The 5,566-nt window shown below is 37.9% G+C and overlaps 1 non-coding gene across 1 annotated transcript; it reads right to left on the bottom strand.

Moving 5' to 3' along the window:
• Positions 1 to 4,039: 4,039 nt before the first annotated feature.
• LOC148561755 (small nucleolar RNA R71) lies at positions 4,040 to 4,147 on the bottom strand. Its single transcript, XR_015887459.1, has one exon. It is a non-coding gene; the product is annotated as a small nucleolar RNA R71 (small nucleolar RNA).
• Between the last annotated feature and the right edge of the window lie 1,419 nt (positions 4,148 to 5,566).

The following is a 5,566-nucleotide window of genomic DNA, read 5'->3' as shown; positions in this document are numbered from 1 at the left end:
AAAGTGAAGCTCAATAAAATCAATGCATATGTGTTGTGATCAAGGAAAAAAAGCATGAGTATGTGAAAAACTGAAGAATGGGTAGTTAGGTTTGTTTAGAATTGTATAGGTTGCTATATAGGTTAGGTGGGAAGTTTAAGGTAATCAAAGATTCAAATTTCAAGTCCACTTGACCAAATATGCATCCTTACCTTGACCCTAGCCCCATTACAACCTATGAAAAGACCTCATGATGAATGTATGTGATGAGCGGATAATTTATACGCTTTTTGGCATTGTTTTTAGTATGTTTTTAGTAGGATCTAGTTACTTTTAGGGATGTTTTCCTTAGTTTTTATGTTAAATTCACATTTCTGGACTTTACTATGAGTTTGTGTGTTTTTCTGTGATTTCAGGTATTTTCTGACTGAAATTGAGGGACTTGAGCAGAAATCAGATTCAGAGGTTGAAGAAGGACTGCTGATGCTGTTGGATTCTGACCTCCCTGCACTCAAAGTGGATTTTCTGGAGCTACAGAACTCAAAATGGCGCGCTTCCAATTGCGTTGGAAGGTAGACATCCAGGGCTTTCCAGCCATATATAATAGTCTATACTTTGGCCAAAAATAGACGACGTAAACTGGCGTTCAACGCCAGCTTTCTACCCAAATCTGGCGTCCAGCGCCAGAAAAGGAGCCAAAACCAGAGTTGAACGCCCAAACTGGCACAAAAGCTGGCGTTCAACTCCACAAATGGCCTCTGCACGTGCAAAACTCAGGCTCAGCCCAAACACACACCAAGTGGGCCCCGGAAGTGGATTTATGCATCAATTACTTACTCATGTAAACCCTAGTAGCTAGTTTATTATAAATAGGACCTTTTACTAGTCTTTTTGAAAATCTTTGGATTACCTTATGATCCTTTGATCACGTTTTAGGGGGCTGGCCATCTCGGCCATGCCTGGACCTTCACTTATGTAATTTTAACAGTAGAGTTTCTACACTCCATAGATTAAGGTGTGGAGCTCTGCTGTTCCTCAAAGATTAATGCAAGTACTACTGTTTTCTATTCAATTCATCTTATTTCGCTTCTAAGATATCCATTCGCACCCAAGAACGTGATGAAGGTGATGATTATGTGTGACGCTCATCACCATCTCCCCTATGAACACGTGCCTGACAAACACTTCCGTTCTACATGAAATAAGCTAGAATGAATATCTCTTAGATCTCTTAATCAGAATCTTCGTGGCGTACGCTAGAATGATGGCGGCATTCAAGAGAATCCGGAAAGTCTAAACCTTGTCTGTGGTATTCCGAGTAGGATTCAATGATTGAATGACTGTGACGAGCTTCAAACTCGCGAGTGCTGGGCGTTAGTGACAGACGCAAAAGGAGGGTGAATCCTATTCCAGCATGATCGGGAACCGACAGATGAATAGCCGTGCCGTGACAGGGTGCGTGAGCATATTATTCACTGAGAGGAGGGGATGTAGCCACTAACAACGGTGATGCCCTTGCATAAAGCCAGCCATGGAAAGGAGTAAGACTGATTGGATGAAGATAGCAGGAAAGCAGAGGTTCAGAGGAACGAAAGTATCTCCATTCGCTTATCTGAAATTCCTACCAATGATTTACATAAGTAACTCTATCCTTCTTTTATTACTTATTTTCGAAAACACCATTATCCATTTATATCATCCTAACTGAGATTTGCAAGGTGACCATAGCTTGCTTCATACCAACAATCTCCGTGGGATTCGACCCTTACTCACGTAAGGTATTACTTGGACGACCCAGTGCACTTGCTGGTTAGTTGTATCGAAGTTGTGACAATCATGAATTAAGATCAGAGCACCAAACTTTGGAGCCATTACCAGGATTTGTTCGAGCCTGGAGATCACAATTTCGTGCACCAAGTTTTTGGTGCCGTTGCCGGGGATTGTTTGAGTTTGGACAACTGATGGCTCATCTTGTTGCTCAGATTAGGTAATTTTCTTTTCGTTTTGTTTTCAAAAAAAAAAAATCTTTCAAAAATATTTTCAAAAATCTCTCATATGTTTTCGAAAAAAAAAAAAAATTTCTCTTTTGTTTTCGAAAAAAATAAAAATGTTTTCAAAAATTTATTCAAAATTTTTAAGAATGAATTCTAGTGTTTCATGAAGCATGTGAAGCCTGGCTGGCTGTAAAGCCATGTCTAAATTCATTTGGACTGAGGCTTGCAATTTGTTATCAAGAGCAAATTAGTTGTTGCTCATCCACCTGCTGCTGATCCATGATCACCTGCTGAAGCTTGGTTGGCCATTGGCCATGTCAAGTGTTTTGGACTGGAGCTTTCTTTGAAAGCTTGGCTGGCTAGTGAGCCATGTCTAATTCCTGGACTGAAGCTTTAGACTAACATGGCAAGATTCCTGGAATTCATATTAAAAATTTTTGGAATCCTCATTTTTCCTTTTAATATGCAAAAAATATAAAAGAAAAAATCCAAAAAAAATATTAGAAAATCAAAAAAATCAAAAATATTTTTGTGTTTCTTGTTTGAGTCTTGAGTCATGTTATAAGTTGGTGTCAATTGCATATGCATCTTGCATTTTTTCGAAAATATCATGCATTCATAGTGTTCTTCATGATCTTCAAGTTGTTCTTGGTAAGTCTTCTTGTTTGATCTTGATGATTTTTTGTTTTGTGTCTTTTCATGTTTATCATATGCATTCTTGAATTCTTAGTGCCTAAGCATTAAAGAATTCTAAGTTTGGTGTCTTGCATGTTTTCTTTGCATTAAAAATTTTTCAAAAATATGTTCTTGATGTTCATCATGACATTCATAGTGTTCTTGGTGTTCATCTTGACATTCATAGCATTCTTGCATGCATTCATTGTTTTGATCTAAAAATTTCATGCATTGCATCATTTTTCTTGTTTTTCTCTCTCATCATAAAAATTCAAAGATCAAAAAAATATCTTTCCCTTTTTCTCTCATCAAATTCGAAAATTTGGATTGACTTTTTCAAAAAATTTTTAAAATCAAATTGTTTCTCATAAGTCAAATCAAATTTTCAATTTGAAAATCTTATCTTTTTCAAAATCTTTTTCAAAAATCAAATCTTTTTCAAAATTAGTTTCTAAAATATCTTCTTATCTTATCTTTTTCAAAAATATCTTTTCAAAATATCTTTTCTAACTTCCTAACTTCTTATCTTTTCAAAAATTGTTACAACTAACTAACTAACTTTTTGTTTGTTTCTTAACTTTTTCAAAACTACCTAACTAACTCTCTCTCTCTCAAATTTTCGAAAATATCTTCCCTCTTTTTCAAAAATTTCTTTTTTATTAACTAATTATTTTTATTTTTAAATTTTAAAAATTTTTCGAAAATTTCTAACATTTTTCAAAAACCATTTTTCAAAAAACACTAACTCTTTTTCAAAATAATTTTCGAAAATTATACCTCCCCCATCCTATTCTATTTATTCATTCATATCCTAACATCTCATCTCACATCTCTTCCATCCGTACAGTTGTGTTTCTTCCTTTACATCACATTCTTTATCTCCCCCTCTTTTCTTCCACTCACAAAGGATCCCTATACTGAAGAGAAAATTAAGAGAAGCTAAAATACAATAATCCAGAGATAACCTTTCAGAAATTTTCGAACAGGAAGAGAAGATGGCAGCCGAAAATAATAATAATGTAAGGAAGATGCTTGGTGACTTTACTGCACCTAATTCCAATTTACATGGAAGAAGCATCTCCATTCCTGCCATTGGAGCAAACAACTTTGAGCTGAAACCTCAATTAGTTTCTCTGATGCAGCAGAACTGCAAGTTTCATGGACTTCCATCTGAAGATCCTTTTCAGTTCTTAACTGAATTCTTGTAGATATGTGATACTGTTAAGACTAATGGAGTAGATCCTGAAGTCTACAGGCTCATGCTTTTCCCTTTTGCTGTAAGAGACAGAGCTAGATTGTGGTTGGATTCTCAACCCAAAGACAGCCTGAACTCTTGGGATAAGCTGGTCACGGCTTTCTTAGCCAAGTACTTTCCCCCTCAAAAGCTGAGCAAGCTTAGAGCTGATGTTCAAACCTTCAGACAGAAAGAAGGTGAATCCCTCTATGAAGCTTGGGAAAGATACAAACAGTTGATCAAAAAGTGTCCTTCTGACATGCTTTCAGAATGGACCATCCTGGATATATTCTATGATGGTTTATCTGAGCTATCAAAGATGTCACTGGACACTTCTGCAGGTGGATCCATTCACCTAAAGAAAACGCCTGCAGAAGCTCAAGAACTCATTGACATGGTTGCTAATAACCAGTTCATGTACACTTCTGAAAGGAATCCTGTGAGTAATGGGACGCCTATGAAGAAGAGAGCTCTTGAGGTTGATACTCTGAATGCCATATTGGCTCAGAATAAAATATTGACTCAGCAAGTCAATATGATTTCTCAGAGTATGCATGGAATGCAAGCTGCATCCAACAGTACTCAAGAGGCATCTTCTGAAGAAGAAGCCTATGATCCTGAGAACCCTGCAATAGCAGAGGTGAATTACTTAGGTGAACCTTATGGAAACACCTATAACTCAACATGGAGAAATCATCCAAATTTCTCATGGAAGGATCAAAAGCCCCAACAAGGCTTTAATAATGGTGGAAGAAACAGGTTTAGCAATAGCAAGCCTTTTCCATCATCAACTCAGCAACAGACAGAGAACTCTGAACAAAATGCTTCTAATTTAGCAAATCTAGTCTCTGATCTATCTAAGGCCACTGTAAGTTTCATGAATGAAACAAGGTCTTCCATTAGAAATCTGGAAGCACAAGGGGGCCAGCTGAGTAAAAGGATCACTGAAATCCCTCCTAGTACTCTCCCAAGCAATACAGAAGAGAACCCAAAAGGAGAGTGCAAGGCCATTGACATAAGCGCCATGGCCGAACTTGTGAGGAGAGGAGAGGACGTGAATCCCAAGGAGGAAGACCTCCTGGGACGTCCAGTGATCAATAAGGAGCTTCCCTCTGAGGAACCAAGGGACTCTGAGGCTCATCTAGAGACCATAGAGATTCCATTGAACCTCCTTATACCCTTCATGAGCTCTGATGAGTATTCCTCTTCTGAAGAGAATGAGGATGTTACTGAAGAGCAAACTGCCAAGTTTCTTGGTGCAATCATGAAGCTGAATGCCAAATTATTTGGCATTGATACTGGGGAAGTTGAACCTCCCTTGTTCATCAATGAACTAAGTGATCTGGATCAACTGACATTGCCTCAGAAGAGACAGGATCCTGGAAAGTTCATAATACCATGGACCATAGGCACCATGATCTTTAAGGCTCTGTGTGACCTTGGTTCAGGAATAAACCTCATGCCCCTCTCTGTAATAGAGAAACTGGGAATCTATGGGGTGCAAGCTGCTAAAATCTCACTAGAGATGGCAGACAGCTCAAGAAAACAGGCTTATGGACAAGTAGAAGATGTATTAGTAAAGGTTGAGGGCCTTTACATACCTACTTATTTCATAGTCCTGGATACTGGAAAGGAAGAGGATGAATCCATCATCCTAGGAAGACCTTTCCTGGCCACAGCAAGA

The sequence above is a fragment of the Arachis ipaensis genome, chromosome B6, assembly GCF_059453495.1.
Source record: "Arachis ipaensis isolate K30076 ecotype BB chromosome B6, ASM5945349v1, whole genome shotgun sequence".
NCBI classification, from domain to species: Eukaryota; Viridiplantae; Streptophyta; class Magnoliopsida; order Fabales; family Fabaceae; genus Arachis; species Arachis ipaensis.
Note: the sequence above shows the minus strand (reverse complement) of the source record. Positions and strands in the feature narration are given on the sequence as shown.